The sequence below is a fragment of the Pteropus medius genome, unplaced genomic scaffold, assembly GCF_902729225.1.
Source record: "Pteropus medius unplaced genomic scaffold, Ma_sr-lr_union100, whole genome shotgun sequence".
Taxonomy (NCBI): domain Eukaryota; kingdom Metazoa; phylum Chordata; class Mammalia; order Chiroptera; family Pteropodidae; genus Pteropus; species Pteropus medius.
In genome coordinates this window covers 5997559-6019166 of record NW_024340700.1, presented here as the reverse complement: position 1 = coordinate 6019166, position 21608 = coordinate 5997559, and the positions used below count along the sequence as shown (strand labels likewise).

General features: G+C 55.3%; 1 long non-coding RNA gene across 5 annotated transcripts in view; it reads left to right on the top strand.

The window, feature by feature from the left end:
• Nucleotides 1–16928: 16928 nt before the first annotated feature.
• LOC120617716 (uncharacterized) overlaps nt 16929–21608 on the top strand; it is a 13554-nt gene continuing 8874 nt past the window's right edge. For all 5 annotated transcript variants that reach the window (XR_005657008.1, XR_005657015.1, XR_005657014.1 and 2 more), the window contains exons 1-2: nt 16929–17065; nt 17318–17454. This is a non-coding gene — a long non-coding RNA (uncharacterized LOC120617716). The remainder of the gene's footprint in view (nt 17066–17317; nt 17455–21608) is intronic.

Here is a 21608-nt window from a genome sequence, read left to right as displayed (position 1 = left end):
GCACTTCATGGCGTTGAGTAAGTGAGAAAGCAATTAAGCGATGTTGGTGGTGGTGGTGGTGATGGTGATGATGATGGTGATGATGGTGATGGAGGTGAGTAATTGATGTGATGATGGTGATGATGATGATGATGATGGTGATGGTGATGGTGATGATGGTGAGATGGTGATGTGATGGAATTGTTGATGTGATGATGGTGATGGTAGGTAGGTGGTAGTGGTGGTGGTGTTGGTGGGAATGGTGATGTGATGATGGTGATGGTGGTGCTGATGGTGGTGATGGTGATGATGGTGATGGTAAATGTGATGATGTGATGGTGGTGATGGTAGGTGGTGATGGTGGTGATTGGTGATGATGGTGGTGATGATGGTGATGGTGGTGGTGATGGTGATGATGGTGATGATGTGATGTTGGTGATAATGGCGATGGTGGTGATGATAGTGATGGTGGTGATGGGTGATAATGGTGATGGTGATGGTGATGATCTTGATGATGGTGATGGTGTTAATTGGTGGTGGTGATGATGGAGTGATGGTGGTGATGAATTGGTGATGGTGCTTGTAGTGCGTGGTGGCGGTGGTGTACATAGTTCTCTGTGTGGGGAGTTAGCGGTGGTGTGCTGTGATGTGTGTGTGCACACTAGCATGGTCCCCTGCGAACCGCCTTCCAGTGGTGGCTGGGTGTGGTTCACAGCCTCACGTGGCTCGTCCCTCACAGGAAGTACTGACTTCAGGCTCCCAGGTTCTCGTTCAGCTTTGGGGTCACGGAAGGGGAATTTCCTTACAGCTCCACTTCTGGTACTGTTCGGTCTCACAAGCTGACGAGCCTTCCCTTGCCCTGGCTCGCTCGCTGAGCAAACGCGCTAGCGGGGTGCCATCCTGCAGAGACTCTAGGAAGACGACGGCCTGTGATGACAGCCTCTGAAAGCACCGGCTGATCAGATGCCAAGGAGGAGTGGAGAAGCGTTGAGATGTCGATTAAACACTTCACATTATCTGAGGAAGGAGCAATTTAATTCAGTGCCCCTCCGAGGCCCCCAGCTCCAGGACCCACGAGAAACGCATCGGCGGGGTTGAGTTTAACGAGCTCCGTGCTGCTCGGTTCCATGGTCAGGTCGGCGTTTGGCATCGAGCCCGCGTGGCTCTGCATGGTTGGGCCTCGTCAGCCGCTTCTTTAAAATGATGAGTCAACTCTGGGAGATCTTGATTATTAAGGAAAATGTCAAAGAACCTGCAGGGGCAGTAGCTCTCGTCCACCCTCCGTTGGTCCAAGGAGCTTCTGATTGTGTTGATGCGCCCGGGTTCGACAGCTCTGTATTGAACGCCCAAGGGTCTCTCCACCCGCCGAGCACGTTACCCATGGGTGGAGCTTCCAGCCTAAGTCACAGCCGTTGCTTAGTGTCACGTGAGCCTAGGATCATTGCTTTCATTGGTGAAGGAGAGTTCGATGCACTGTGCATAACGTCTGTGAAGTTCAAGGCCCTGTGCTAGGCAGAGGGGCCTGGCAGTGTGCCGACACCAACACCAAACACACCCTGAGATTCGCACACTCACAGGCCCGGGCAGCTGGACCCTCTCCCTGGGTGTCTTTCCGCGAGGGCCTGGGTGCTTCCAGAAGGGATTTTTCGAGGCAGGAGGGAGATCCAAGACAATCGCTGGGCCATGTAGAGGTCATGTATAGATTTAAAAGTTTGTTTACCTATAGCACAGGCTACAGTTTTCATCGACTTCCAACACTGGCTTTTCCCCGCAGTAACTCACATAGCCGCCATTCCGAGACGCACGTCGACGGGGTTTGCTGAGTGAGCTTTGGCGCGTCCGGTTACTTGTCGGAGAGAATCACGAATGTGAGCACCGTTTGGGGCTATTTGTCTCGTCTCCCATTGCAACTGGGGGTGTCCTGTATCTGGAAAAGGAAACCCCAAGTAACACGCAGAAAGCCGGTGTTTGAAAGCGCTGACAGCGCCCCCCGGGAGGCGGGATGGGGTGCAGCGGGCCGCACGTAGCCTTGTTTCCGCTGTGCTCTGAGCCGCAGGGCGAGAAGCGCTGACTGGCCCTGCCGTCCTGCTGTTCCCTTTTCCACTTGTTGGCCACACCCGGGGACAAGCAGAAATGAAGCGGAAGGTAAGAGGAACGGTCCCCACATCATCACCCTCCCTTACGAAGCCAGGATTCCTGAGGGGGTCCGAGCCCCTTCGAGAAAACTATTCTTAAAAAACAAACATGTGAATGAGGAAAATCGCCTTCTCTCCCTTTTGGACAAACGATCGGAAGCACGATCGTGTCACGCGTCGGATCTCGTCCGCGCGTGTCCTGAACAGGGAACAGCACTGTCCGGACACAGTGCCGGAAGTGGCTGCCGTCCCCGCCGACGCCGGAGAAGCGTCAAATCTACAAAAGGCCTTCGAAACCGTTTCCCTTGGAAACCCGCCCTAGACCCTTCCCGACTCTACGCAAATGCGCTTTATTTAGAACGTGATTTTACAGGGTCGTAAATTCTCTCCCGCACAGCGGAAGCTCCTGAACGATGAAACCCGTTTCGCAGGTCCCCCGGGGACTTTCACCGTCCTGTCGATGGCGTCAGAGGCGACACTTCATTGCTTTAAGCAGAGGTTCTGTGTCATCGGGTTTCGGATCTGCGATGACCTGTCCTCCACTTTTGCCTCGTCCTTGCTGTCCCGTCCAGCTCATCTTCTGGGCCGTGTCCACACACGCACCCCGTCGACAGAGCCCTTTGGGCAGACAACTCTCAATTTACCTATAAATCATGGAGAGGTGCTAAATCAACGGTCCCTTTTAATAATTATTCCATGAGATTACTTAATTTTCTTACAATTTCCTCCCTGACTAGCTGCTCTAGAAAGGTCGAAAGGACTGAGCCTCTCGGAATGTGTCCAGCCGTGAGTGTCCCTTGCTTGTTTTAATATCAACCTGGGGAAATGAGCCTAATTCTCTAGTCTTCATTTATTGACAGCTGTATTTTTTTTTTTTAGCTTTCAATATCTTTCTGAATTAATTTCTCCAGTATGTCTTACTTTTAAGGGAGAAAAATCCAGCATGCTATTCTAACATCGACTTTGTTTGACACATGCGTGCTGCGTCAAGTGGGCTTAGACCTCGACAGAGTCCCAGGAAAGTCCTTGAAATCATTGTGAATATGGCATCGCCCATGGAGAGACAAACCATTTGTTTTCCCTAAAGCAATCTTTTCTTTTCTTTTCTTTTCTTTTCTTTTCTTTTCTTTTCTTTTCTTTTCTTTCTTTCTTTCTTTTTTTTAACCCTGAGCGTTTGTTTCTAAAGAGCGACATGCAAATGAGAACCGTAGATAACGGGACTTCTGATCCCCGCCAGGCAGAGCAGCCAAGCAGTGAGCGGACTTCACCATCTCACTGGGTTCCCCAGCCTGTGAGATGGGTGACGCTGGCCTTTCTGTGAACGGGGATCTGAAACGTAAAGTGACCAGCGACGAGGGCTTTCCCACAGCCACAGGGCAGACATGTCGTCCTCACCCCCCTTGTCCCTCCAAGCAGCCCCCTGGCCCTGGGCCGGCCTCTTTCCTCTCCATCACCCGCACTCGGGGGAGCAGAGTCACACGTGTGCATGATGATGGCGCCAAGAGCTTCCCACGGGCTCCCAACACCGTCCTCCAGGAAATAACCAGCAAGAGAAAGACCTGGACCTGGGAGTCAGGATGCCAGGGCTGGGCCCCCAGCAGGTGGTGTCGACGACAAACTCACAAATGTGACAGCGAAGAGTGAAAAGCCTCTGGACTCGGGGCTGGGGACTTTGGAAGGAAGCCGACCATTTGGCATTCATGGGCATGTTTTTGAGGAAAATCCTCGCTGCCAAGGGCCTTCATTTTACAGAGCATGAGATAATAAACAAAGAAAACGCCTTGACCTTCCTCAGTCGCGTCTCGGGCAGGTCCCAGCCATTAACGCAAACTCGCGGGCTCCGACGCCAACTTTCTTGTTCCCAGTGCAAAAGGGCTGGGTCGCGGATAATAGGTCTACGCACACACTGTCTGGAGCAGGTGTGTCCCCACGTTTCCGGGCGACGCTGATGTCAGCCCAGCTCCGTGCCCAAGGCCCTGGGCTGTGCCGGGCAAGGCCATCGGGATGAAGCGACAAAGGGGCTCTGTGCGCCCTGGGGCCGGGGGAGGTGGGAGCTGACCCCTGACCCCTCCGTTAGAGGTCCGGTCGGGGACTGTCCGCCGCTCACAGCCGGGCACGCACTCTGGACGGCCTCCCCAAGGCCGAGTTTCTCTTGGCCTTTACCCGCCCTGCTCTGTAACCAAACACCAACATCACAGAGTTAGCCTTTCTGCTTGTTTTTCACCGAAAATGCTCTGGGAAACATTCTAAACACTGGAATTCGAAAAGAAGGAAAAACTGTTCTTAACTAGTGCTCCACCCCGGGGAGCTGGCTCCGGATTCCGGGTTGGCCCACGCCCTCCGGCCGGCGGCCACTTCCACCGCCGCTCACTGCAGGCCGGCGCTGGGCCAAGCGACTTCTCACGCTTTTCTCTCATTTGTATTCACAAAAATCCTATGAGGTTTTCATTGTTATCATTTAACCGATGAAAACAGATTCAGAAAAGTGACGTGAAATGCCACAGGTTGCGGGACTGGCTGCCGGTGGGGCCGAGGGCCTAGGAGGAACAGAGGGGTCCTGCCGTTTGGACCGCGGCCCAGCTCTGCAGGACAGGGCTGGTGAGAGACAGCCCCTCGGTGACGGGGAACGAGGAGACAGCTCCGACGGCCACGTTACAGGGGCCTCGGTGATCTCCGTCCTCTCCATCCATCGGAAGCGCACAGAACGCCAGTCACCGTCCCCGTCGGGCACTCGATTAGCGAAAGGGCGATTTTTCTCATTTTTTCGTGTGCTTATTATATCTGTCAACTTTTGAGCGTTATAATAATCGTGACTTCTTTTCTAAACAATTTTTCTCATTTATACTTCGCTTCGTGACCACGTTTTGTATTCTTTTTCCTAAAGACGCCCCAAGTCATTTTGGCTTCAGGCCCTCAAATCCTTGAACGTCTCTTCCTCACGAAAAGCTGGAGCCACGAGGCCTGGAGGGGTGGGGGTGAGGGGGGGCGCATAGGGGAAGACCCCAGGCTCCAGCAGCCATCGAGGCAAATGTAATGTGAGGTGGGGTCATGGCCACCATGTGACCCCATGAATAGTTTTAAGAGCAAAAAGGATTAAAAAAAGACTTTTAGCCGCTGCTGTGAGTTTGGAATTTCAGGGAGTGGCAGAGATGTCAAATAAGAATTTTAAGGAGTGCCGCTGGAATCCGCTTGTGCTTCTGCCCACAGATTGACCTGTGTGTGTGTGTGTGTGTGTGTGTGTGTGTGTGGTACTGGCTGGGAGGAGGAGGGTGGGAGGCCACACAAAGAAAGACAGAAATCCCAGGGCAGTATTTAAAAATTTTTTTTGGTGTAACAAGACTGTGTTACTTCAAGGTCACCTTAAACAGAGATTGGATCCCGTGGACCCTGGGCGTTTCTTCTGGTCACTCGGTGACGGGGGGGTGGGGGGGGTCAGGGACTGCCCTGTCCTTTGCTGGGCTCCCTGACCCTGTGGGCTGCCTGGCTCAACCCTGTCTCTGTCACTGTGCTGGTCCTCAGGGGCCTTCCTCGATCCTCTCTCTCAGAGTCACTCAGGGCACCTCCAAGGTGTCTGGCTGGCCCTGGAGCTGAGTCCCAGAGGTGAGGGCTGTGCCAGGTCCCACCACATTCCAGCCTCAGGGAGTGGGGGCGGAGGGGCAACAGAGATGGAAGGAAGGGAGGGAGGGAGGGAGGGAGAGGGAAAGTGGATGCAGAGCTTTCTAGAACCGAGGCAAGAAGGTAGAAGGGACAGACTGTAGGACTTCAGCTTTAAGGTGGCAAACTGTCAGCCACGGGGGTCTGAGCCCTCGGCCGAACGTGCTGCCCGTGCTCGGAAAGCGTTAGCGACGTGCTGCCCCCGCCCCCTCGGCCGCAGACCCTGCCGTTGCGGGGCAGCCTCCCCTGACGCCCCGTCGAGTTTTCTGCTCCCAGTTGTTAGCTGGCGGTTTTCTAGGCTGAACTGCATTTTTGCAGCTACTGGAGTCTACGTTCGACCTGAGCTTTCGCTCAGCCTTCGCGCCGTGTATGGGAGAAATCCAGCAAAAATGGACTAACTCCGGCTTTCCACCTCCGTCAGGCGGTGCTGCGGGTGGTGGCTGACGGCGGTGGTCACGCCACGTCCACTGCGTCGTGAGCCGGGCCGAGCCCTGCGTTTGCTCCCGCTTTGCCCAACCTGCCTCGTGGGGACACCGCACGACAGCTCCTGTTATCCCCTCTTAAACGGTGCTTTTGGTGATTACGATAAATTCCTTATTCTGACTCATATTCGGGCCCTGAAAATATACGGCCTACGAACCCAATGAACTCCGGAAAGACGTGACAATAATCCGTGTCCCCTCCAGCTGCGCTTTCAGTTACCCACCGTCATCGAAGGTCTGAAAATATTAAATGGAAAATTCTAGAACTAAACAACTCATAGGTTTTAAATCGCCCACTGTTTTGAGCCGCGTGGTGAAATCCCTCGACGCTCGCTCTGCCCCGCTTGGGACGTCACTCATCCCTCGTTCCGTGTCCACACTGTACACGCTCCCCGCCGCATTGTCCCTCGGTAGCCAGCTCGGTGATCAGATTGACCGACGGGATACTGCAGTGTTTGTGTTCAAGTCACCTTCGTTTTACTTAAAAATGACTCCCAAAACAGTCACATAGTCTTTTTACAGTATGTTATTATATTCGGTCTATTTTATTATCGGTTATTTGTGTTCATCTCTTACTGTGCCTAATTTGTAAGTGTAGGAAAAACACAGCGTACACAGGGCTCGGCACTGACCGCGGTTTCAGGCGTCCCCTGGGGTGCTCGGGGCGTCTCCTCTGAAGATAAGGGGGACGGCTGCAATTGCAGCTGACGTCGCGACTGCCCCGTGCTGGGTGAGCCGAAGGCGCGTGTCCCTGCGGGGTCCTCGAAGCCCTCTGAGGTTCCCCTATCAGTGCCCCCGCTGGACGGCTGAGAAGCGGAGGCGCAGGAGGCGGGGAACGGGCCGCGGCGAGGAAGTGGAGGGGCCGGGACTCGCTCGGGCCATCTGACGACGCCCGAGCCCTCGCTCCTCCCAAAGCCGGCCTTGTGGACACAGGCCACGCGCCGGCGCTGGCGCCGGCGTGTGAACGCCCCGGCAGTGGTCGGGACGCCACCGGCACCGGGGTGGGCGACGGGGGTCGCGCCGGGTCCTGGCTGCTGGCTTGGCGACAGCGTGGCCGGCGTGAGGAGCATGGATGCTCCAGGCCCCGGTCCACCCGAACGATGGAGGCAGCGAGCGCGCCATCTGCACATGGTGCGAGGGCCGCGTGGGCCGACGGGCGGCGCCACTCGCTTGGGACCAAGGCCGGGCGGCCTGCGCCGTCATGGACACTGGGACCCCCTCAGTTGCTGACTGTGGGGTAGAAATTTTGGTGCTGAAAAATTGCTTTTCAATCTAAACCGTCTGAAAAGTATCTCTCGAAACTCAGACTCCGTGGCCACTCTCAGTAGGGGGATGTCCTCGTTAGCGTCCCGGCTGGCAGACGGTCACAGGCTGCGCGGCTCGGACGTGAGCAGTCAGTTCTGGACACGGGAGGTCTAAGGTCAAGGCGCCGGCAGAACCAGAGTCTGGTGAGGATCTGCCTCCTGGTTTGCAGAAGGCCATGTCCTTGCTGTGTCCTCACATGGTGGAGTGAGACAGAGACAGAGACAGACAGAGACAGGGAGAGGGAGAGAGAGACAGGGAGAGGGAGAGAGCGTGTTCTGGTCCCATTCCCGAGGCCTCCACCCTCTGATCTAATTGCTCCTCCCAACACCTTCCTATGGGGAGTTAGTGTTGGGCGAGGGGCACAGACATGCAGCCTTCAACACGAGGCTGTTTCTAGTAGCTTTTTTTAAATTTTTTTATTTTTGAACCAATACTGATGTGGACAAGCCGAGATGGCCAGTTAGGTTGTGCCTCCTGAGTAAAAACACCTTGGAGGCTTCCTTATCCTTGGATTTCAGAGCGGGGCCGGTAAGATAATGCAAAGTCGGCGGGAGGATGCGGATTCGGGGAGCCAGACCCAGGCTGACGGGAGAGCTGGCTGCGAATAGGAGAACCCAGGGCGGGGCAGAAGCTCGGGGCAGAGGAGAGGAGCACTGGGAAGTGGGGTGGCTGCAGAGACCGCCTGGTTGGAAGGTGCTCAGGTGTCACTGAGGAGCCGTGAGGCCAATGCCAGGGCGCCTCTGGGGCTCAGGGCAAACGCTGAAGGAATGGAGGGGCCATGCGTGAGACGATGCACAGCTGTCCCCTCCTGCGGATTCTGTGGTCGTCGGTCGACGTCAGAGATTGCAGAGGGTCCCAGGCAGCATCACGTGATGTGGGGTTTCCACCGCTCACAGCTGGGGCATTGCAGCGAAGTCCCAGAATCGCAGGTTTGAAAGCGAAGGTGACTTGGGGGGTCGTCATGTCTAGTTTTGTCCGCTCCCCGCAGCATCGTCCCTGCCACGTGGAGCTCGGCCCGGGCGAGTGATGAGGCGCCCGTGGCCATGCTCATCACCCGCTCCGTGTGGGATGCCGCGAACCGCTACGAGCTGCTGCCCTCCCTGGACAGACCTACAAGAGACGAGCATTCGTGCTTCCTGGGTGGATGGGGGCATCCGACACCCTGTGCCTTTTCAGCATTCTGAAATCTGTGAAGACATTATCAAGAAATACAGGACATGCACATCTGTGCTGCATGATGACCCGCACGTCTTCATTTTAGTCCAAGCGCCGAGCTCCGGGCCCGCCCCCAGCGCGCCCTCTGCACCGTGTCGCCCAGGTGTGGGCAACGAGGTCGGCGCCCCGCCTCGTCCTCAGGTGGAGCAAGCCCCGCCCCGCCCCCGTTTCCTCGTGAACCGTGAACTGTGGCCTCTGACCTCGCTCATCCTGCCCGTGTTCCCCTTGCGCCTTTGCTGTGGGACCGAAACTGGGCTCCAGAAGGAAAAGCAAATACCTGGGGTCCTGTGACCAGGAGGAGGGAGGCGACAGCTTTTCTCGGTCTCTTGTTTTTCCAGGTACTGCAGACCAGGAAGCAAGCGTCCCTAACTTTAGAGCCTCTTGTCTGTGAGCACACGTCGACCTTGACCCCGCTGACCTTCAGTCTTTCACATTTGTTGCCATTAATTTATCTCTCCCATCCTATTATTATCCACGGACTTTCTGGAATTAAATGTACATTTGAATAAGTTTCTCTTAAAATTTGTCCGATTGTTTCACCCTGTCCAGATCATTAGTGCCCGAGGAGCACAGGCAATTCCTGATCCATTTTCGTATTCCTGGGACGACGCCTTGCAAATATTAAAAATTCGTCATGGAATGCATGAAAAACAGTGCCAGAGAACCACTCCTGAATCCCATTTGGTTTTCATTGACTTAGAAAAGATTTTGAAGGCCCCTTGACATTTTAAATGACCTGCTTTGTGTAACCTAAGGACAGACTTCCCCCCGTGGCCCACTGGTATCACTGGTGGTCAAGGGCGGGTACCTCAGCCGCCTTGTCTGTGAAACTAAGGGATTATCTCGGGAAGTTCCTTCCACTTGCAGTAATTCGCCTTCTGTGATCTGGGTCACCGTGTTCTTTAGCAGGGACAAGGCCCATGGAGAGAGCCTTCGGGGGCCGCGGGCTCCAGCGTACCTGCCAAGTCCCCCAGGGCAGGCTCTTCCTGGACAAAACCCCACATCCGCGTGTTTCTCTAACAGGCCACGAAGCCACTCCCCCTTTGTGAATGTTTCTGTGGCATTTTCAGGCCTGGATGTCAGTACTGAGAAAACAGACAGGGACGTAGTTGACCGTATAAACATTGAAATTCAAAGTTAAATAAATTCCCAGCAAAATGATACTTTGGTGATTGTTTTTTCAAAGAAAAGAAAAGAAAACATACACACATGCATCTATGATCATGCTGTGCCAGACGAGGGGCCCCAGGGAGGTCTGGGGGAGGAGAGGACTTGGGACATTAGCTCAAGGGCAGGCTTTGATGGGTAGCTCAGCCTGGAAGTCACGTTTCTGAGTTGAGGCGTGTGTGATTTAAAGCTTTGTAGGGCTCTACTCCCTAGTGGCAAGCAGAGACTCTGTGAGGCTGTCTGCAGTGTTGTCAGGAGCAGGGGACCAAATCCCTGCTGAGTAACGTTTAAAAAGCAGTTGGAGACCGAAGCCGAAGTTTCGACTGGTCGTCTCACAGACCATGCTCGTTGCACGTACCGCTTCCACGCGTGTTCCTAGGCCAGCCCGTGACGTCCCTTAGTCTCTAGGGGACTTTATAGGTTAGACTTCCTCTAACCTATAAAGGTTTTCGAGGAAGTTGATATTTACGTGGTGCCTACTGTTTGCTGGGATTTACATTCGATCTCATTTAGTGTCTAAACAACTCTTGGACCTGGACATTATATGAATTGTCAGTGGAGTCGTCGGTTGTGCTCCCCTGGTTTGCCCTGAGGCTGCATCTCGGCAGGTCACCTGAGACAGTATCCTCGGCACCAGCTGAGCCTGGGGGCCGTGAACAGCTTTCTTCTGCCCCATGTGACAAAAAGTGAAGCCTTTGTCTGGCACACCCGCCACCGCAGAGGTGAGGATGGGGACAGACTGCGCTCGGGCTGTCACGGCTTCCGAGTGGACGTGCTCAGACTCAGCAACCGCGTGCATCATGTGGCCGCACAGCTGGGACGCACCTCCTCACGCAGCCCCGAGAGAAACCGCCGGCTTGGAGCGGGGAACGCAGGTGTGAAGATGTTTTAAGAAATATGTACATGGAGTATCCATGGCGGCTACCCGTCAGTGTTCGTGTGATTTCCACAGATTTTATAATACACAACATTTGATAATTTAAATTGGGTTTGTTTTCCAGAAAGAACCCAGAGCGTGTGAGGGACAAGCGGTGAGCCGTCGTAAGGAGGCCGTGTGAGGTCAGGCACATCTCAGCAGTTGCCACAAGCCCCATCAGGACGAGCCTCGCCTGAGGAAAGCCATGTCCCTCTGGGAGGCCCCTGGCACCAGCCAGACGTGGGCCTGGGCGAAGGGCGGCTCTGGCCTTGTCTCCCAGGAGTGTGCCGCTGAGCCTCCCCGGTGGTCGGGAGCAAAGGCTGAAGCCATCGGATGCAGAGATGAAGCTGGAATCCGCATTTTCTGCCAGGCAAGAAGAAAAAGTGTGATTTTGTTATTACTTTTTTTTCATCTTGTTGGGAGTGGAGGAAACCATTTTGTCTTCCTGTTTTTTTCCCCTCGGAGATTTATTTTAAGTCCCCAGTCTGCCCTGAGGCGGCGGGAACTCATAGGCATTGTGGAGCCTGCTGAGCAGGAGGTTCATTAACAAAGCCTTTCCCTTGTATTTCAATGCAGCTTTGCCAGGAAAAGTGCAGAAAGAAAAAAAAACAGCTTTCAATTCGAGGAAGAGGTGTTAAGATAAGATGGGGGCGCTGAAGACGGCTGTGACGGTTGGTTTGCTGTCACCTCGGGTCCCAGACGCTGGTTCTCCCCCGGGGCAGGACCCATTCAGCCCCCTCTCCCTGGCTGTCTAAACATCAGCTCAGGTGAGTCTGAACTTGCCTGTTTTTCTAATGGAAATTCTCCAGCCTCGAATGTGTTTAGTTTGCTCGTGCTGTCCCCTCATTCTTTTTGTCAGGGTCACTGTTCAAATGCGTGACCTCAGAGGCATCACTGGCCTGGCTCCGCACAGGCCACAAGGGGCGGGTTCTCAAGAGCCCACGTCCAGCAGGGACCTGGGCCACTGCCGGCGTGCAAGTACTCGCCCAGTGTTCACGGCTGTGTGCACGGGGTCCTCGGTGCCGCTGCAATCTGGGTGGCACCCGTGGGGCCGGACCCCCCTCTGTAGAGCACCTCTGCTCATCTGTTTTCCAAAATCGTGACCGCTGTGCCATGAGGGGCCTCAGCCTACAGAAAAGTACAGGATGTCACCGTAAGAAACATCCAAACATGTGGAGAATTTTAATGAGTTTATCTGAGTCAAAGTGATGACAATTGCCGGGAAGCAAAATCTCAATGGATTGAGAAAAGGCTCCAGAGAATTTCTGTGGCTTATTTGATACATTAGAATCAAAGGAGGAGAAGTAAGGGGGTTTGCTGAGGGTAGATTAGGGGGGCGGGAGAAAGCAAGGCAGGGAAATCTCTGGGGTCGGGTAAAAAGTAAAATGGAGGGACACACACTCCTTTCACGGGGGTGGGTGCAGGATAACTGATAATTAACACAGCACAGAGAGACGGTGTGCGGGGACCAGGAGGGACTCTGTGGTCTCCTGCGGTGGGCCGTGTCCTGAGGCGTCTAGAAAAGATTACTCTGAAATTTCAAGGATATCTTATCTTAGATGCAAAAAGGCAATAAACAGACTCCCTTAAGGTAAAGATTGACCTTTCTCAAGGAGGCTACAGCCCAGGATGTGACCAGGACTTGCTTTTAGTTAGGAATTTTTATGTTCAGACCATCCTATGTGGTGACTTTTGGTCTCTGAGTTTGTAGGGCCCACCAAGCTGGCCTCCCCTGAGCTGGTCAGATTTAGTATGCGGCCTCTTTTTCGTCTGCAGAAATTATATAAAGAACAACTGTTCACGCACCACCCGGCTTGGTCAAGCGTTAACATGTAGCCATACCTGCTTCACATTTTTCAAAAATCAGACACCGCATCGCACACTCAGGCCAGGTGTGCGTCTGCCCTCAGGATCACTCTCCTTTTCCTACGTCCCTAGAGGCGACCGTCATTCTGAATGTTAACCTGTCAGCTGACCAGTTATTTCTTTTGGAAAATTTTCAGTGATTGCACAGGAGCAGTGGCTTTCACTGTCACCCCTTGTTCAGATGTGACAGGTCTTTGCTTGGGTCTGGGGCACCGCAGGGCTTCCTGCCCACTTGGCAGCTCACGGCTTCTGTTTCATGGCAGAGAAAGGTGTGGGGACTGGGCTGGGTTTCCTGCCTATGTGTCCCGAGGGGGCGGGCATTTCAATGCCCTCTAGAGAGCACGTGGCAGCTGGTGCCGGCCTGGGGAGGAGCGGGCCCTCCTCGTGTCTAAGCCGGCACCCTGGACTGCATTTGCCTTTCGGCATCCATAAAACCCTCAGCTGCATTCTTGTATCTGATTTTAGAACCAGGGTGCTTTGGTCCAGAATCATCTGTGGCTTTCTGTTTTGCTTCATTCTGTTTAGTGGAAGAAGCAGATGGTAAAATGCTAGTTAACAGATGGAGAAGAAACCAGAATGACTCAGTTTATACTTTTTTTCACTTCCTTTATGTAAAAATGGTGTTCGAACAGAAAGGACAGAGCAAGCTTGTGGGAACTGAAATCCTAGTAGTCAGACAATAATGTGAGAACACCTGCTTTCCATAAGAGAACAGTCTGACTCGGATGACCTAAAAGGCCTTGGCCATGAGATCGAGAGGCTCCTGGAGGGACAAGTGCAGAGCACTGGGGAACGAGAGAGCCCGGAGGCTAGAGATGGACAGGTGTCCCGGCTGTCAAAGCGAGGATGGAGGCCATCGAGAAGATGACAGATGAGCGAACTCACTATCTCCTGGTGGACAGTTTTAGCCTAGATGTGAGATGTTCCAGAGATGCCTGGGAAACAAGGAACGAGCATTGACTCTCCTTAAAGGAAAAGCCGCGCCAAAGTCGCCTCATTTCCCGACTGTCACGCCTTACTAGGTGGGGGCGCTGCATGTGTCTTGTGTCCGGCATTGATCTCCCTTAACGACACAGGGGAGAAAAAAGGGTTAGCAATAATCCCCTTGGGTAAATTCAGAGCTGGCCGAGGAAGACCGGTGCCCCGCCCCAGGCTGTGTCCTTGAATCTCTTCTCCTCAAAACTGATTATCGATCATCTGAATAATGATGTCAATCACCAAGCACGTGACGAACCCTGCGTCTCAAATCATAAAAATGAGGTTACCGAATGCCTACGCTATAAGGGAGGACAATCATGTGAGAGAAACAGTGCTTTTTTTTTTCTTTCTGTGTTCCTGATGGGGCTGATGACAAAAGCAATCTAACAAGGACCTGCCCGTCAACGTCAGCACATGTACCCTTCCCTTTCTCCCCAAATCCAGCTGCACTGGGGAAGATATGCACAGCTATGGGGTGAGGGTGAGGCCAGAAGCAGAGAAAGGCAATGGAAAACTAAAGCATACAATAAAATCTGAACTCAATCAAAATACAAAACCTTCTCAATTGTGAACTTATGAAACCAAGACTAGAAACGTGTAACGTCCTGTGTTTAATCTTTGTGATTATACTAAGCATAGAGCCAACAAGCTTCCTAGAGGCTGGAAAACGCCGTGGCCATGTCGCCTCAGCCTTGCCCGACCCTGGAAAAGACCCACAAACTCCCCAGAAATCCTGGGAGATCTAGGGGACGGTTTAGGCCAAAACGACAGCAAACGGAGGGTTTCCTCGTGGCTCACTGGGTCCTCCCGGCCTGAGTGACGGCAAAGCCACCTGTGCGTGCAGGGGCGGGATGAGCCTGTGAGCGCCCAGAACGCGAGGGTGAGCTTCCCATTCCTCCTGAGTTTCTTAGAACTTGGTTAGAGCTTTTGGCAAGTACATTCAAAAAAAGTAGACTGGATGTTAAAAATATTTTGCAACACCACAGCACCCTCAAACCAAGCATATGTGCAGTGAACATTTTAACTTTTAAAACTTTTCTTAAATGTTTTACAAATCTTTTCTTAAATGTTTTACAAATCTTTGTTGAAAATGTTCACACTGATCCTGTTTTAAGTTCTTACTGACAAGACATAATCGAACAGACGCCTCATTTTACATCTCAAACGAAATGTTTTAATGAGCGTCTGGGCCTGGCCTGGCCAGCCTGTAGGTCGACAAGCCGCCTCACTCACAGAAACGCGGTGGGTTTCCAAACCCCAGCGGCAAAGCCCAGCTGAAGAGCTTCAAACAACCCTTCAAACTGCTAGTGGACTTCGGGACTGCCACGCCACCCAGAAAACCAGCGAGAAGATGGGGACCCCGCTCTGGTGAAGAATTTTGATCCAATTCATGAAATATTGAAACATTTGAGAATTTTTTTCATTGCATTAAAGAAAAAAGTCAAGGCAAGCAGAGGCAAAGCGAGTGTGGGTCGGCTCAGTTCTGCTGTTTCTGGATCCTGTGCGTCCTCCCTCCCAAAGCAGCGGTGAGGTTCGGGCCTCTCCCTGCCCTCAGCGACCCTTCCCATGGGCTCCTTCTCCCGGCTGCGCCGGGACCCCGCAGGACGAGCACTTTCCAGGAGGCTGTGCTCACTGTTGTCGCAGCAACAATGGAGCAGATCTTGGAGCACCTGCCATCCGCTCGCTAATCTCTCCACACTGCTCCCCAGACACAACCAACAAACGTCCAAGGGGGACTCTGGCGCCTCCTGGGTAGATTCGCGTTTCATAAAACTTTTTGGCAGCTTTGCTTTTCCATCGCAGGAACCTGTTGCAACGGCCTCGTCCCCGGAACGCGGCCCGGGCATCCGGCTCCGGTCTGCGGCCGAACTGCAACGTTTCCTTTCACGGCGCTTTAAAACCGTTCCCCGGAAAACATCAGCGTCACAGTGTACACGACCTTCGGCTCCCTGCAAAGAATCATTTTTAAATAACAAGCACGGAGGAAAGGCTGACTTGAGACGTCTCACGGTTATAAATCATTCCGCAGCATAAATCAGTCAGTAAACTTTTGCTGCGTGCCCCCGACATGCGACGCAACCGGAACCTCGAACACACTCTGGCCGTCGCCGCCCTCCTCCCGCGAGGCACGTGGCGCAGAGCGCGGCCCGGAACCCGCGGAGAAGCCGGAACTTCCGGCACCGCCCACGGCCCGGGCTCCGACTGCGCACGCGCAGCGTGGCTTCCGCGGCGGGCCGTCCGGACGGACGCCGGCGCCTGACAGTCTGCGGCTGCGTGGAGAGAGGGGTCACAGAGCGTGCTCTGGGGACAGATAGGTTGTGCGAATCCTTACGCGACCTGAGTGAGAGTCATCGGCGCTGCAACGCGCTGGCCGGCTGCGGAGGGCCGTGTGGTCAGCCAGGACTCTCCCCTTCGGTTCAGGAGCTTGTCGCGTGCTGGGGAAGGTGACACAAGCGAGCGCCAGGTAGGCGACGCCTGGACAGCGTGGCACTCCTGGGACATGGAGTGTTGTGGGCGATAACGCCACACCGAGCGGGAGGGCTGCGTCAGGAGCTGACCATGGGGTAGGAGAGGCCCAGTGTCCGGGCGCCCTCCCGGGGTCGCGGGGGCTCGGGCCACAGCCCGCCTGGGGCAGGAGTCTGCGGCCACCCCCGCCGGGAAAGCCAGGGGCAGCGGGGTGGGGGGCCTGCCTGGGCGCAGCTGGGGTCTCCGGGCAGAACTGACAGCGGCGTCTGGGAGGCCGCAGCCTGGCGGGAACCGGCCAGGTCAGGAAGGGCGTTTTCAGAAGCGTGGCGGTCGGTGGCTCGGAATCCTTTCCTGTTCTCGAAAGCCCTTAATAAAGCCAGGAACCAAGTTTCGATCTGGACGTCGGGCTGTTTAGGGGAGGCCTCGCTCTTCAGATAAAGCCCGCGAGGCCTGGGGAGCCCGCAGGCCAGGGCCGGCCGGGGTGTCAGGGCGGAGGGGACATACCTGAGCTGGTCCGGGAGGTAGGGCGGTGCTTGGGGGCAGGAGGGCGTTTCTGGGGAGGGACTGACCGGAGTCCAGGCCTGGAGACTGGATGGACTGGGATGGACTGGGATGGCCAGGGCTGCTGGGGAGAAAGGAGACTGGCAAAGCTAGGGCAGCTTTAATGGTGGGGGCAGGTGACTCAGTTTGGCCCATAAAGTCAAATCGGATTCTGGAAATTCTTGGATACGTGGGTGGGTAGTTGTTTTTTTAATCAGTACATGACAAGGAGCCATTTGAAAATCTAAAATGGCCTGAAGCCAGGGCTGTCAGTTACAGAGCTGCTGTGCTCGCCCAGGGTGGGTTACAGGAACCCAAACTGACAGTAATGGAGAGTGAGCAGATAATGGGCGGAAGAGCTGGTAAGACCCCAGGACTGAGGAGGGGAATGAGGGGCAGCACGCGGATAACGCTCACCACGCATCTGCCGCTGCAGACCCGTGGGCACCGTTGGGTGAACCCAACCGTGAACGCGCCGTCAGCCGTGCGTTCTGTGGCTGAGGACACTGAAGCCCAGAGGGTTTGGGTGCCTGCGTCCCCAGGGCTAATGGTCCCGGAGCCAAGGTCGCTCTGCTCTCTGTGTGCCCTTCACCACCACATGACACCTCCTCCAGGGGAGCTCCGTGGACCCCGGCTCAGGGAGAGCTGCGGAAAGCCAGAGCGGGGAAATGCTTCAGAGAGGGAAAATCGATTACTTCCTGCTTGCGTCGCTTTGAAGTTTAGTCGAAATATCTTCCTGTTGGAGTGACAGGTGGGTGCTGTCTCAGAACTGGAGGGGGACCGGGCATCACGCACGGGGAGGAGGGTGGCTCCCTGTGGGGGCGGGGGCTTGGGTGGCGGATCCGACTTCTTTAGCTCACGTTGAGTTTTGCCCCGTGTTGGGGAGCTGGTCCCATGGGTGCAACCTTGTGGTGGTTACGGGGCCTCGGGCTCCTCGTCTTCAGCAGGGGGCCTGGTTGCAGGTCTGACTGTGCTCCCCGAAGCCAGCACTGTGGGACCCCTTAGGGGCTGCGGGGCGCCCACAGGACTCCTGCTTTCCCTCCCTCTCGTCGGCCAGCCCTCCAGCCACCACGTTCAGACTGCTTTTGTGGGTTTTACTTACTTATGTTGGGGAAAGGTTTTATTTGAATGTAGGACTCCTTGCAATCATCTTTGTCTGTATTTGAAATGAATCATTCCGGACGTTTCCCAGGGACCCTTCCCAGTCTGGTAGCCTGTGAGTCCGTGCCAGCCATCTCCTCCTGAGCAGGAAGCGCCAGGTCAGCAGGGGACAGCGTGCAGGGACGGTCCTCCAGAGCCTCTTGCAGACGAGCAGCACCACAGCCCCGAGGGCCTGTGGCAGGCGAGGATCTGGGTACCATATCGGAGGCCCAGGGCCATGGACTTGTTTCCTCAGCACACCGGGTCAGAAAGGCAGCGTCCCACTGAGATGCGAGCCCGCCGTAAGGGAGGACGGACGCCGTGTGCAGTTTTGTCCCCATGACCGGGTCTGCCCTGGCGGGGTCCCTAGGACAGCGCCAAGGCTGGGGTCGAGTCGGACCGACCGAGGACTAGGGAAGCGTGGGCAGCATGCCGCTCTCTCCTGCCGGTCAGCAAGACACAGGAGGGGCTGCATCACCCCCCGACTTGTGATGGAGGTGGCCATCTCAGGGCCCCAGGACGTAGGAATGAGTCACCACCCCCCAGCCATCCTTAGTCACCTGTCTGTAATCTGGCCCAGCCGGAGGCTTGTTTGACAACGCCCAGATACCTGGCAGACACGCATCTGGCAGACAGATGACGATGCCTTGAGAAGCGTTTGCTTTTGATGTTAGAGTCACAGGTTGGCTTGACTATACCGCAGGTATTCCTGGCCTGTCCCACTGGCTCACTATGTCCCGATTCTCTGTCTCATGGGCAGCACCGCTTGATCTCCTTGGCGTTGGCTGGGGGTGGACCGTAATAATAGGATGCGAGTGTGTCAGGCCTGGAGGGGGCAGAGGGCCCAGGTGTCAGGAGACCGCCACCGGCGCCACTGAGCTGACTCTGAAGGAAGGCCACGCAGCCTTTAATTTGTCCTGGGAAGTCGAACGTTGAAAATAATAATTTTGCAGAGACAGCTGATTACAAAGTGCTTTCGTCTCATTTAACCTGCGAGGTAGGTGTCACTGTTCCCACTTTATAGATGAGCAGACTGATCGTTGGGGTAAGTGGCCCTGCCCTGCCCTCCAGCTGGGCCAGCGCTGTAGGGAGGGTACCGTGGCGATTGTGCTAGGGTTCTGCAGGGGAACAGCCATTACGGTGTGTAAGTGCACGCGCACTTGTTTGTTTGTTCTAAGGCATTGGCTCATGATTTCGTGGGCCTGGCAAGTCTGGAACCTGCAGGGTTGGCCAGCAGGCTGGAGACCCAGGCAGAGCGTGTGTTCCGAGTCGGAAGGCCCCCTGCAGGGGACATCTCTGCTCCCTGACCACTCCAGTCTTTTTCCTCTTAAGGCCTTCGACTAACTGGATGAGGCCCACCCACACACCCGAGGCTACATTGCTTCACGTAACGTAATCGCATTTTAAAAACACGTTCACCATGTGGCATTTAGACTGGTCACAGAGTCTGCCTACGTGGACACATACGAGTCAACGTCAAAGGGACTGAGGGGATTACAACAACGTCGAGAGGCACAGGCGCCCAGGTACCAGTGGCTCAGTCAGGGACGAAGCGGAGCCACACTCTGTGGCTCCCCGGAGGGCAGGGGACCTGCAGCAGGCGCCTCAGGGCGCTCTGGCTGGAAAGCAGGCCTGCCTCCCGGGCGTTACTGAGTCCCGGGTGCCCCACGGGGTCCCCGGGAGCTCTCTGCAGCGGGGTTTGTCATCCCTGTCGGTCCCCTCTTCAGTTTTGGTGTCTCGTGAACCTCGTGATCTGTAGCTGACTCTTCAGTGTGCTGTCCCCAAGGGGGAGCACGCCATGCCGGACGTCCTGGCCTGCCATCCCCACAGGGCCCTGGCTATCCCCGAGACATCCGTCTGCACGACAGTCCTTCAGATGAGCAGTGGCTGTGAGTGGCCTGTTGGCACCAGGGGTCACACCACCTTTCCCTAGCCGTAAAGCACACATGCCTGTGAGGTCACCTCAGGGAGCACGGCTCATGGGGCATCAGTCAGGGTGACAGCTCCCAGGGGAGGTGTGGACTGGGGCGCTTTTGCTGCTTCCCAGACACCGCGGGATTCCACAACGCCACACGTGTGGTCTGGCCAGTCCCCTGCCCATGCCCAGGGTCTTCTTCAGAACACCCCAGCTCTTCCCTGAGTGTCCCCTGAGCCGGGATGTGACCACCCGCCCGCTCATGCTGTCATTATCAGTGACGTGCACAGGCTCCTTCTGGCTCAGAATGGCCGAAGGTGATGACGAAACCCTGAGTCCCTGTCACACCTCTTCCAGTATTTACACACGTGCCACGTACTCCGGTAAGTGCTGTTGTCATGGCCACCTCGAGCCTCGGCTCCCGGAGGGAGCTCAGGGACCAGGGACACAGCCCTGAATTCAGCAGCACCAGTGGAAGACATGTGGGGTGGAGCCCGGGACCCTGCTCACAGCAAGGGTGGGACCTTGTGCAGGACCCTGCCACGTCCTGAGCAGCGCTGAACTGCCCTGCTGACACCGTGCGACTCACGAGACGGTGTCCTCCCTGCCCTGCAACACACATGCCAGGCTCATGCCCCCACCCCGTCCCCAGCAGCTTCTGCAGCAGAGTGGCCCGGGTCCTCCGTGACTGGAGCTTGTGCAAGAGGCAGGCACGTAAGAGAGGGAAGGAAGGGACATGATCCTCATGACATATGAGCTTTGAAACGTGAACCCATTTTATAGGTTCAAGAGTATTATTTCATTTACTCATTTGCTTATTCAACAAGTATGACGTCTCTCATGGTCTAGGCACTGGGGCGTGAGTATTAAAACGGAGGAGAACTCCCAAAATGAGATTTCAGAATTACCTGGCGGCTAACGGGCAGGGCTGTTGCGTCAGGACAGGAAGCTAGAAGGTTACAGGCCGTGGATAGTGACAGACACCTCCTGACGAGGGGAAGAGGGTCAAGGACGAGCTGTGGAGCCGTGGAGCAGGAAGGAGGGTGTTTGGTCGAGGCCGGTGGCCAAGGTGCCAGCCTTTCTAAGGAGGCGCTGGGACTGGCATGCCCGGGAGGGGTGGGGCGGGGACCTGCACGGGGGCCTCTGAGTTCAGCGGGTCGACCTGAGCTAGAAGGGACCAAGTTTCCGCAGCTGGAATGCGGGACAGCTCGCCCTCTGGCTTACGTTAACTTGACTCGGTCCAGAGCAAACTCTGAAACGCCGCTTTTACACGTGGTGTTAGTTTCCGAGGACAGCATTGCAAAGTGCTGTGAACAACAAATTTATCCCGTCACTGTTCTGGAGGTCGAAAGTTCAGAGTCACAGTGTGGGCAGGGCGTGTTCTCTCTGAGGCTCCAGGGAGGCCCCCCTTACGTCCTCCGGCCGTGGTGGTGCCAGCCATCCTCGGTGCTGGATGTGGACGCATTGCTTCCGTCTCTGCCTCTGTCCCACCGTGTACGTGCCTGCGGTCCCCTCTTCTAGGAGCGCCAGCCGTACTGCGTCGGAGGCCTCCCTACTCCAGTGTGGCCTCACTTCACTTAAACAAGTGCATCTCTAATGACCTTGATTCCAATTCAGGTAATAAGGTCACGTTTTGAGCTTCTGGGAGAACGCGAACTCGGGGGAAGACACTGTTCGACTAAGTATCCGTGTGTCCATTTTCACTGACGGTTATGAGCGTGCTAGAAAATTAGGTTCTGCTTTCTAAAGGTCTGGCCAAGAGGGGGAGCGTGGCCGGTCTTCTCTTTGGTGCAGAAGGCTGGCACGGTCGGGGAGCAGGAGGAAGGTGGTGGGAAGGGGAGGTCGTGGGC